Genomic DNA, 13,204 nt, shown 5'->3' with positions numbered 1-13,204 from the left:
ATAAATAGATTACATTTAGCCTATGACAGGGATTGGCAACCCCTGGCACGCGTGCCATGAGGTGCTTTTGAGTGGCACGCGGGGCTCCGCTCACTCCTTTAATGGGGATCCCAAGGCGAGCGAGCACCACTTTCAGCTGGAAGGACAGTGCAGGTGAGGGGGGGGGGGGGGTGTTGCAGGTGAGAAAGAGGGGGTGCAGGTGACAGGAAGGGGGGGGGGGGGGGTCATGATTTGGATGTGGAAGAGCTACTTCCCTACCTGCTACCTACACAACTACCTGCCTGGCTACTTACCTACATAGCAACCTAATTACCTAGCTACCTACTTGCTACCTACCTACCTATCTACCGAGGTACCTACCTACATACATACAGAGCTACCCATTTACCTACCTTGCTACCTACCTATGAACTTGCCTCCATATCTACTTACCTACCTGTATAGCTACGTACCTACTTTGCTACCTACCTACCTATATCCAAGGAAAATCGTAGCTGACCAAAGTATATAGAGCAGAATTCAGTGCAGTTTATTCCATTTCAAACAGTGTAAGGCTGGGTTCACATCATGTTTTGTACTTACGGTTCCCGCATACTGCTGGGGGGAGGGGGGGGCGGGGGAGAATCGCGGCATCCGTATTCGGGAACCGTATTTAATGCATATATATGAGCCGACCGGAGTGAACCGCAGCCGCCAGTCGGCTGCGTTTACGCCCATATGCGGTTTCCCGACCGCAGGCAAAAACGTGGTCGACCTCACTCCGGTCGGCTCAGACATGCATCAAATACGGTTCCCGAATACGGCTGAGTGTGGGCGCCGCGATTCCCCCCGCCCCACAGCCGTATACGGGAACCGTAAGTACAAAACGTGGTGTGAACCCAGCCTTACAGAGCAGGCTACGTTTCCTTGCCTCTCGTGCTTGACAAAGGTGAAGACAGGTCGCTGAACGTAGCCTGCTTTGTAACACTGTTTGGAATGGAAAAAAACTCCACCGAATTCTGCACTTCTGAGGAGTGCACTGGAAAAATGCAGAAACTAAGATGTTTGTCCTGCAGTGATGGGTCTTGGCTGGAAGAAGTCATCATGGTGGACTGAGCTAAATGGAGAACAGAAGGAAAGAGGATGATGCTGATCGCAAAAAACGTGAATTGTGAGTCAGTTAATGTAACTGTATGTATATGATTGCACAACACGACTGGGGTCTGTATTATGTGTGGGGGGGGGGGTGTATTATGGTGGGGTCTGGTTCTGAGGTCTATATTATGTAGGGGTCTGATTCTGGGTTCTGTATTATGGTGGGGTCTGATTCTGGGGTCTGTATTATGGTGGGGTCAGATTCTGGGGTCTGTATTATGGTGGGGTCTGATTCTGGGGTCTGTATTATGGTGGGGTCTGATTCTGGGGTCTGTATTACGGTGGGGTCTGATTCTGGGGTCTGTATTATGGTGGGGTCTGATTCTGTATTATGGTGGGGACTGATTCTGGGGTCTGTATTATGGTGGGGACTGATATTAGGGTCTGTATTATGGTGGGGACTGATTCTGGGGTCTGTATTATGGTGGGTGGTGATTCTGGGGTCTGTATTATGGTGGGATCTGATTCTGGGGTCTGTATTATGGTGGGGTCTGATTCTGGGGTCTGTATTATAGTGGGGTCTGATTCTGGGGTCTGTATTATGGTAGGGACTGATTCTGGGTTCTGTAATATGGTGGAGTCTGATTTTGGGGGTCTGTATTATGGTGGGTGGTGATTCTGGGGTCTGTATTATGGTAGGGACTGATTCTGGGGTCTGTATTATGGTGGGGACTGATTCTGGGGTCTGTATTATGGTGGGTGGTAATTCTGGGGTCTATATTATGGTGAGGTCTGATTCTGGGGTCTGTATTATGGTGGGTGGTGATTCTGAGGTCTGTATTATGGTGGGGTCTGATTCTGGGGTCTGTATTATGGTGGGGTCTGTATTATGGTGGGTGGTGATTCTGGGTTCTGTATTATGGTGGGTGGCGATTCTGGGGTCTGTATTATGGTGGGTGATGATTCTGGGGTCTGTATTATGGTGGGGACTGATTCTGGGGTCTGTATTATGGTGGGGACTGATTCTGGGGTCTGTATTATGGTGGGGACTGATTCTGGGGTCTGTATTATGGTGGGGACTGATTCTGGGGTCTGTATTATGGTGGGGACTGATTCTGGGGTCTGTATTATGGTGGGGACTGATTCTGGGGTCTGTATTATGGTGGGGACTGATTCTGGGGTCTGTATTATGGTGGGGACTGATTCTGGGGTCTGTATTATGGTGGGGACTGATTCTAGGGTCTGTATTATGGTGGGGACTGATTCTGAGGTCTGTATTATGGTGGGGTCTGATATGGTGGGGACTGATTCTGGGGTCTGTATTATGGTGGGTGGTAATTCTGGGGTCTATATTATGGTGAGGTCTGATTCTGGGGTCTGTATTATGGTGGGTGGTGATTCTGAGGTCTGTATTATGGTGGGGTCTGATTCTGGGGTCTGTATTATGGTGGGGTCTGTATTATGGTGGGTGGTGATTCTGGGTTCTGTATTATGGTGGGTGGCGATTCTGGGGTCTGTATTATGGTGGGTGATGATTCTGGGGTCTGTATTATGGTGGGGACTGATTCTGGGGTCTGTATTATGGTGGGGACTGATTCTGGGATCTGTATTATGGTGGGGACTGATTATGGGGTCTGTATTATGGTGGGGACTGATTCTGGGGTCTGTATTATGGTGGGGACTGATTCTGGGGTCTGTATTATGGTGGGGACTGATTCTGGGGTCTGTATTATGGTGGGGACTGATTCTAGGGTCTGTATTATGGTGGGGACTGATTCTGAGGTCTGTATTATGGTGGGGTCTGATTCTGTATTATGGTGGGGACTGATTCAGGGGTCTGTATTATGGTGGGGACTGATATTAGGGTCTGTATTATGGTGGGGACTGATTCTGGGGTCTGTATTATGGTGGGTGGTGATTCTGGGGTCTGTATTATGGTGGGGTCTGATTCTGGGGTCTGTATTATGGTGGGGTCTGATTCTGGGGTCTGTATTATAGTGGGGTCTGATTCTGGGGTCTGTATTATGGTAGGGACTGATTCTGGGTTCTGTAATATGGTGGAGTCTGATTTTGGGGGTCTGTATTATGGTGGGTGGTGATTCTGGGGTCTGTATTATGGTAGGGACTGATTCTGGGGTCTGTATTATGGTGGGGACTGATTCTGGGGTCTGTATTATGGTGGGTGGTAATTCTGGGGTCTATATTATGGTGAGGTCTCATTCTGGGGTCTGTATTATGGCGGGTGGTGATTCTGGGGTCTGTATTATGGTGGGTGGTGATTCTGAGGTCTGTATTATGGTGGGGTCTGATTCTGGGGTCTGTATTATGGTGGGGTCTGTATTATGGTGGGTGGTGATTCTGGGTTCTGTATTATGGTGGGTGGTGATTCTGGGGTCTGTATTATGGTGGGTGATGATTCTGGGGTCTGTATTATGGTGGGGACTGATTCTGGGGTCTGTATTATGGTGGGGACTGATTCTGGGGTCTGTATTATGGTGGGGACTGATTCTGGGGTCTGTATTATGGTGGGGACTGATTCTAGGGTCTGTATTATGGTGGGGACTGATTCTGGGGTCTGTATTATGGTGGGGACTGATTCTGGGGTCTGTATTATGGTGGGGAGTGATTCTGGGGTCTGTATTATGGTGGGGTCTGATTGCCAGGCCACACCCATATTGCCAGCACACCAAGTGACTCCGAAAAAAATTTGGGTACAGCACTGCCAAAAGGTTGCCTACCCCTGTCCTATGAAATGTTATGGCTGTGCCATCAGTGCACAACAGTATACATCAGAATACCATTTTAATGGTATCCCAACAGATAAAGCCCTGACACAATATGAATGGGTGAATCAGTGTGAAGGGGAAATCAGTGTGGTGCTACTTTTATAATATTCTTCGTTTCGATCTAACCTACGGCAAGCAGAACTCACAACCTACTTGACAATCAGGACACTGAGAAAGTGTGTTTAGAGCTCAGCTTTTCTTAGGTCATGATCCCCAGGACTCTCCGACGCAATAGAACATTAAGACATACAAGTAGCACCGAGAAGGTAGTGAATGGCAGAACGTCTTGTTACTGACAACAGACTTGTTGACAGCTGCATCAGGGAACAACAAGTCGTAATGACCTGCATATAGTAACAATCCTGTGTATGTTTATGACAAGTCATGGAAGGCTGTGTCTGAACGTCATAAACACCTACAGGAAATGTTCTGAACATCATAGATTAAAAAAACAAAAACAGGTCTATGAGGTCATCTTCAGCCTTCTGCTCAGCATGGTCCAAAGCTGGTCATGATCACCCATCTGGACATGGCAAGCCATGAGCGCATCTGACTATGTCTATTCATGCTCAAAGCCAAGCAAGGATTTATGCCTCCTAATCCATTCCAAGCAGGATGATCTCAAAAAGTCATAAGCTCAAACTTGGATAGCTAAACACACAGAAGAGGAATTGATGAATATGTTAATATAGAGCAAGTCATTGAATCGAACCTGTCAGTGATTTTTATACGAGGACTAGATAGGTGATGAGGAAAGTGTCGACATAGCAGTGTTGATGTTCCCAGTTACAGCATAAGCCAGAAAAAGATCTTTATTCACTCCCACAACATGAATCCAAGTGTCCATTTTACCCCTAAAGTATCCCAAATTCTGCTCATCCTAAGTGTGGGCTCTAGAGGTCCTTGCATCATAGAACTTGCTAGATCCCATACTTCGGCAGAGACACAGGATTTTCCTAAGGCACAGGACATTTGCCATCTTGACATTATATAAACATTTGCCTGGGTTATGCTTCTGGTACGCAGCCAAAAATATTTCTTGTGAAGATAAGCATTAGAGCCCTGTGCCAGATTTTAATTTTTTTTTAAATTAATTTCAATTCAATAAATTTCTGAGCATTACCGCCTGCTCCTGTAACATGTGTCCAATCCCACCTGCTCCCGCTAACATGCGTCCAATCCTATCCGCTCCCGCAAATGTGTGTCCAATTCCCCCTGCTCCACTAACATGTGTCTCCAGTCCTGCCCCCTCCTGCTTACATAGGAATGTACAGACATAAGGGTTCAATGCTTTGCACCCACCTACCCCTCATATAGAAATGTACAAACACTATGGTGCAATGCTCTCCACCCTCATATAGTAATGTATATACATCAGCAGAGCGGGTTATACAGCAGGCAACCTGCAGTTACCTGCTGCCCACGTATGTGCAAACCGGGCAAATACGGGCAAGCTCCAGAATGGCCATTGCATGCCAGTAGGCGGGGGTAGAAGACAGCAGGACAAGAGGCTGCACATGCGCATTACACCAAGCATGATGCCGGGTTAGCTTAGCTTGGACTCAGGACCGAAGAGCGAGACCTAACTTCTAGAGGCAGTGTCTCCGGTGCGGGATCTGTGCCTAACCACCTGCTCCTGCCAGCAATGACCTCATTACCGCCCGCAAGTTTTGCATTGGGTCCTGCAGGATCCAAATTCCAATGCAGGGCTCTAATGGGCATCTCCTACTTTATTGCTCCAGAGTCTGCTGTCCTCCAAGAACTACTAATGCTAAGTGCTAAGATTACATTTTGTAGAATTCTATGTCCTGGCACTTCTTGCAAATGGACACCATGCAGTGGTGGAGGTACATTAAAAGTGTTGGCTAAAGAGTGTGTGTGTGTGTGTGTATTACAGTAGTCCACTACATCTTAACACGGCTATAGTGAGACCATCATGGAGAAGAGAGGGTTAACAGTTATGGTCAGTAATGGAGACCAGATGTCCAGGCATTAGGGGTTGCATGACTCACCTCAAAAGAAAGTTTTTCTTAATATTAGTTCAAGTTGTTTCAGATGTGTTATACATTACTGTTTTTATGTTGTTTTGGTCTACTTGAATTCTTGCGTGTGTGTATTTTGACCTCCTCATGGTATAGTGCCTTGTGGAGGCAAGGAGGTTAGTGTAACTTTTTAATGCACACAGCTAGGTTGCCTGGAGTTCATACTTCTTTCATGATCACCTATTGCATTACCAGAGATAAGAGACTATGCTTTCAACCTAAACCCAGCACAATATATAAAAGTGGTTGCGTCTTCCAGACAGAGGTAAAAACAGAAAAGGAACAAACATCAATCCAAACGTAGATGGAAATGGTAAATTGGAATTTATGAAACCAACAGTTCAACTAAGATTAAATATACATTGGTTTAAAAAAAAAAAAAAATTAAAAATAAAGAGTATTAAACATTTTTTGGATGAAAAAAAATGCTGTCTCTTCAACTATTGCCTGTTTGTCTCTGTGAGGAGTCCAAATACAGGAAGTGAGGGCAGGACAAGAAGGGCTCTGTACAGGCTCCTGGCTTGTCAATAATCCTACTGTGTGAGCTAAGAGCATGTTAGAGTTTCGGCGCACAGTGCCCCGCTTGTCCTCGGCGCACAGAGCCCCGCTTGTCCTCGGCTCACAGAGCCCCGCTTGTCCTCGGCGCACAGAGCCCCGCTTGTTGAGTCATGGTGAAAAAAAAACATATATCTTATTTAAGTTTTTATTGTTACCATTTTTGGCTGGATATTTCCTTTAAAAGTTATTCCCTAACCACTGAATAGGCAAAAACTAGCTAATTGGTGGAATCCAACCACCAGGACCACCAGTGATCATGAGAAGGAAGGTTAATTGTACCATTTGGGAACCGTCTTGATGGAACTTCAGAACATCGAACTCACCTATGTTCCAATGTCCCATAGACAGTAAAGGTAAGTACCCTGCTGTGCCATTCACTCAATGGACAATTGACCTTTATTCCCGTAATCAGAGCTTGAGCAGTAAAGCTCAAAAGATCAGCTTGTTATACCCTACCCTGTGTAACAGGGGATAATTTCTAATCTTGGGATAATCCCCTTAAAAGGAATTTATCTAGATTCTAAACTATTTTTCTATTCTTTTACTACAGAAGTAGAATGGAGCTAATACGCGTGGGGATAAAATAAAAAACATTTTTAAAAAGAGAAGATCAGACAGGTTAGAATCCAAAAGTCTGACCCAGTAAGGCGATCGCTTTACAAACTAAATTAGCAGTGAACCCTGTACAACATCATCAGATTCTACTGACAAATCTAAAGCAAATGGAAAACTTTCCAAGGTGTAAAAATGGAATTAAAACACTAAAATAATCTTTCCCATCTGCTTAGCCCTGCAATTCTTCATCAGGAATAAAGAACATTCCTGCAGGAAAATGGTGATGTGGCACCATACCAGGAACATACTGGAGAGACATGATGGCTTCATCGGGGATATGAGAACTGAGGCAAGAAAACGGTGATGAACATAACATAAGGCTCTAGCTATAGTGAGGTTTCCGTCAATATACACATAAATCCACTTACCACCCTAATATACTGTAATACAGCACTCATCCATAGTAATGCAAACGATAAAGCATTACATAAGCAAGGGGGAAGGTGAGGGAGCTAGTTTTTTCCTCCCCTTCACCACTGCTCATGTAAGGTTTGATTGTTGAAATAAAGTCTTCATCGCTTGCACTACTACCCTTTAACTATATTGTTGTACATCAGTTTCCACTATCTATTATTGGAAATGGCTGCAGAGTGCAGAGACTGTCCTACTATCTTCTATACTGTGAACAGTCATTACATTTGCAAATAATTTCTATTAAAAAAAATCTTCACCCTTCCAGTAGTTATCAGCTGCTGTATACTACAGAGGACATTGAGTTGTTCTTTTCAGTCTGACCAAAGTGCTCTCTGCTGACACCTCTGTCCATGTCAGGAACTGTCCAGAGCAGCATATGTTTTCTATGGGGATTTTCTCCTGCTCTGGACAGTTCTTAAAATGGACAGAGATGTCAGCAGAGAGCACTCTGGTCATGATGTCAGCAGAGAGCTCTGTTTTCCAAAAAAAAAAAGAATTTCCTCTGTAGTATTCAACAGCTTATAAGTAGTGGAAGGATTAAGATTTTTTAATAGAAGTAATTTACAAATAACCCTTTAACCCCTTAAGGACTCAGCCCATTTGGGCCTTAAGGACTCGAAATCTTAAGGATTTTATTTTTACATTTACTTTTTTCCTCCTCGCTTTCAAAAAAAATCATGAAAACTTTTTTATATTTTCATCCACAGACTAGTATCAGGGCTTGTTTTTTGCGCGACCAGTTGTCCGTTGTAATGCCATCACTCACTTTACCATAAAATGATTGGCGCAACCAAAAAAATACTATTTGTTTGGGGAAATTAATAAGAAAACCACAATTTAGCAAATTTAGGTAGGTTTAGTTTGTTTGCCGTACAATTTATGTTAAAATGACGTGTGCTTTATTCTTTGGCTCAATCCGATTAAAAGGATACCCATGATAAACACACTTTTCTAGTACTGTTGCGCTTAAAAAAAAAAAAATCGCTAACTTTTTTACAAAATTCGTACGTTTAAAATCCCCCTATTTTGAAGACCGATAACTTTTTCATTTTTCCGTATAAGGGGCGGTATGAGGGCTCATTTTTTGCGCCGTGATCTGAACTTTTTATTGATACCATATTTGCTTATATAAAACTTAATACATTTTTTATAAAAACATTTTTGAATAAAATGTTATAAAAAGCTGCAATTTTGAACTTTTTTTTACGTTCACGCCGTTCACTGTAAGGTATCATTGACATTAACATAATACTGTTCAGTGCTATGCATAGGACATAGCACTGATCAGTATTATCGGTCATCTTCTGCTCTGGTCTGCTCGATCGCAGACCAGAAGACCCGCGGAAGGCAGCAGAGGCAGGTGAGGAGACCTCTGTCTGCCGTTTTGGATGATCGGATCGCCGCGGCACATTTTAGTGTCCGCAATGCTGCAGATGCCGTGATCTGTATTGATCATGTCATCTGAGGGGTTAATGGCGGACATCCTCACGATCGCGGATGTCCGCCATTACCGGCGGGTCCCTGGCTGCTAACAGCAGCCGGGACCTGCCGCGCATGACCCGAGCATCGCTCAGATGCTCGCTGTTATGTATAGGGTGTAAATGTACGTCCTGGTGCGTTAAGTACCACCTCACCAGGACGTACATTTACGCCCTGCGTCGTTAAGGGGTTAAAAACGGAAGAATCACTTGGTGCCTGATTTATTCCACTGCTAGAGGTGACACAGGAATCACATAATAAATGTTTTTCATTGGCTTTTATCTTATAGGCGATCAGTATACACACACACACACACGTTACTGTAGCCTGAAGTATAAGGTGAAGCCACATATGAAAGGTAAAGGAAGGACACCGCAGACATCCATCACCTTTGTTTTCTTCTGTCCTAAGATGGAAGTGCACTTCACCAATGTATAGGAAAAAGTGAGCAGCACTTCTGGTCTGGAATCTCATTCAGCTGTGAGAACATTACTTTGTACATTTATTCAACTGGCACAGTATTTGGGGTATGCTGCCAACTATTTTATGCTTTGTAGTGAGATTATTCTGATGTCTTTTCCATACCTCAATGCTTAGAATGAATATAAATAGCGTATAGATTTTGCACATGGAACACATTACTAGGCCAACTCAAAACGCCACATCATAAAACAATGAATATCAAATCCAACTAACAAAATATTCTCTGTACCTTCATAAACGCAAGGATTTTATTATTGTTGCTCTAATAAGATCAGAACAATACAGTGGTCCCTCAACATACCATGGTAATCCGTTCCAAACGGACCATCGTATGTTGAGGGATCCGTGCAATGTAAAGTATAGGACAGTGGACTACAACCTGCGGACCTCCAGATGTTGCAAAACTACAACACCCAGCATGCCCGGACAGCCGTTGGCTGTCCGGGCATGCTGGGTGTTGTAGTTTTGCAACATCTGGAGGTCCGCAGGTTGTAGACCACTGTTAGAGGAAGTTGTACTCACCTGTACACGCCGCTCCGGACCGTCACCGTTCCCCGGAATGTCGCTGTCGCCGCATCCACGAGGTGTCCCCAACGTTCCGGCAAGGCCTCTGCTTCCTCGGTATCCGCGCTCTCCGTCGCTACGCACGCCGCTCCTATTGGATGACGGGACGGCGTGCGCAGCGACGCGATGACGACGATGGAGAGCGCCGACGATGCAGGGGATCCCGAAGAGGACGCACCGGAGCCCCAAGGACAGGTAAGTCATCGTCAGTGAACCACATGGGGCACCATAAACAGCTATCCGGTGGCAGCTGAAGCAGTCGGAGCTGCCGGATAGCTGTTTATGCGATGGCCCAGAAATAAAAAAAAGCATCGTATGTTGATGCTGCCTTCAACATGCGGCGGCCTCTGAAAGGCCATCGATTGTTGAAATTATCATATGTCGGGGCCATCGCAGGTCAAGGGGTCACTGTACTGTAATGTAATTAGTAAAGGCCACATACAAGCTTCATGTAAACCACTGGAAGCTAGAAAATTACATATATATTAGTCCATTTAAAAAACCACCAAATAGAAAAAGTGATAACCAAAAGGTGTATAAGAGACAAAAAGAAATTCAACCTTAATAAGCTCGGTCGCCAAACTCTACTTAAAGGGGTACTCCGGTGGAAAACGTATTTTAATTTTTTATTTTTTTATGAACTGGTGCCAGAAAGTTAAAACAGATTTGTATATTACTTCTATTTAAAAATCTTAATCCTTCCAGTACCTTTTAGCAGCTGTATGCTACAGAGGAAATGCTTTTCTTTTTTAATTTTTTGTCTTGTCCACAGTCCATGTCAGGAACTGTCCAGAGTAGAAGAGGTTTGCTACGGGGATTTGCTTCTACTCTGGACAGTTCCCGAGACAGGTGTCATCAGAGAACACTTAGACAGAAAAGAACAACTCAACTTCAGCAGCTCATAAATACTGAAAGGATTAGGAATTTTTTTTTTAATAGAAGTAATTTACAAATCTGTTTAACTTTCTGGAGCCAGTTGATAATATTGTATTGGCTCTTTAAAGGGGTACTCTGGCCCTAAGACATCTTATCCCCTATCCAAAGGATAGGGGTTAAGATGTCTGACCGCGGTGGTCCCGCCACTGGGGACCCCTGTAATCTTGCATTCGGCACCCACCTCACAAACTGCCAGATGCCAACCACGGGGCCGGAGCATTGTGACGTCATGACTCCGACCCCGTGTGAAGTCACGCCCCGCCCCGCAAGTCTATGGGAGGGGGTGTGACGGCAGCTCAAAGAGGTGGGTGCCGAATGCAAGGGTCAGACATCTTAACCCCTATCCTTTGGATAGGGAATAAGATGTCTTGGGGCCGGAGTACCCCATTAAGTAGAGTTTGGCGACAGAGCTTATTAAAGTCGAATTTCTTTCTTTGTCTCTTATACCCCTTTCGGTTATCACTTTTTTCTATTTGGTGGTTTTTAAATGGACTAATAAATATGGAATTTGAGGGACACCCCCTTTTTTTCTTGTAAATTTCTAATAAGATCAGTAAAGGAGATTGATTGGAGCCAAAAGGATTTCAGCAGCTTTTAGATAAAATCCAGTGTAGTGTGGACACAGTGAGGCAGTGTTCACACATTAAGGATTTTAATTGCAAATATTAAATACAAAGCCAGGAATGATCTGAAGAGAGGAGAAGTCTCCTGCTTTCCTCTATACGTGCCCTCTATGTATGATCTGGCCTTGTATTCAATCATTTCCTGGGCTGAAACAACTAATCAATTATGAGAATAGTCGTCAACTGTTTTCACAATCGATTAATAAGTTGGTGGATTTCTTAAGTTCACATACATTTAGCGATTATCACTATGTATATATACAGCTGTCGTCCTCCGCAGTCTGTTTAGTGAAGAGGGGGCCCAGCACCCACCATCTTCTGCTTCCTGCAGCTGACAGGCCAGAGACTCAATAGTTTCAGATAGGGCTGGGCGGTATACCGGTTCATACCGAATACCGACATTTTTGTGCTGTACGATATGAATTTTAACCCATACCGCAATATCGGTTGGGCCCCTCCCCCTCGGGAATGAATAAATGAGCCCAGCGATGCGCTGTCCCCACATCGGGGAACTAATCACAAGTCACCCATGAGCGCTGTACTGCCCCCCCAATTAATTATCAGCCCAGCGCTGTCCCAATCGGGGTAAATACTGATATGTCACCCGCATGCGCTGCCCTCCTCATCCTCACGTTTGTTGCGGCCGCCGGCGCTGACACTCTATACCAGTGGTCTTCAACCTGCCGACCTCCAGATGTTGCAAAACTACAACTCTCAGCATGCCCGGACAGCCGTTGGCTGTCCAGGCATGCTGGGAGTTGTAGTTTTGCAACATCTGGAGGTCGGCAGGTTGAAGACCACTGCTCTATATTGTGTGGTATCCCTATGCTCGGGCTGCAAAAAATAAACTTTAACTCACCTCCCGTTGGTCCAGTACCGGCCTCATCTGCTTCCTAGGGAATGGAACGTCGGGCAGCAGTCAGCCTATCACCGGCCGCAGCGATGTTCCGCCTCGGCCGGTGATAGGCTGAGCCCACTGTCATGTAAGAAGCCGCCCAGAGCTCTTTACATACAGTGGGCTCAGCCTATCACCGGCCAAGGCGGAACTTCACTGCGGCCGGTGATAGGCTGACGGCTGTCCGATATTCCCGGCCCTAGCGTAAGGCCGACGTCGGAACATGCGCAAGTTTATTTTGTTTACCTTGTGTCTGCGCCGGCAACAAACAGCACGAGGAGGGCAGCAGGTGACATGTGAGTATTTACCCCGATGGGGGCAGCGCTGGGCTTATAATTTTTTTTTGGGGGGGGGAAATACAGTTATATACCGTGGAAAGTTACAAAAATACTGTGATAGGCAGATTTGGTCATACCGCCCAGCCCTAGTTTCAGAGAGAAGATACAGGAAGTAGAAGATGATGAGTGTTGGCCGCCTCTTCACTAAATGGGCTGCTGGGCACATAGGATGGACAACTAGGAATGTGCTGCCCCTATCAGGCCACAGGTAAGAAACAGGCAGGGAGTATGGCCCTTACAAGGAAAAAAGAAAAAGAAAATTATAACTAAAAGAATATAAGTATTTAAAAATATAATAAAAAGCTCCTCCTCTCAGCCTCCGCAAAGATCAGCATCTAGTCGACCCCACAAGTCTCTCCTAACACACAATGCATCCCTTGCCTAAAACACACAGAAG

The 13,204-nt window shown here is 45.1% G+C and overlaps 1 protein-coding gene across 1 annotated transcript in view; it reads right to left on the bottom strand.

Annotated features, from left to right (window-relative positions):
* ATF6 (activating transcription factor 6) overlaps nt 1-13,204 on the bottom strand; it is a 109,755-nt gene that overhangs the window by 43,512 nt on the left and 53,039 nt on the right. The gene's annotated exons all lie outside the window — the stretch shown is intronic.

This window comes from Hyla sarda, chromosome 6 (genome assembly GCF_029499605.1).
Source record: "Hyla sarda isolate aHylSar1 chromosome 6, aHylSar1.hap1, whole genome shotgun sequence".
NCBI lineage: Eukaryota > Metazoa > Chordata > Amphibia > Anura > Hylidae > Hyla > Hyla sarda.
This window is presented reverse-complemented; position numbering and strand designations above follow the sequence as displayed.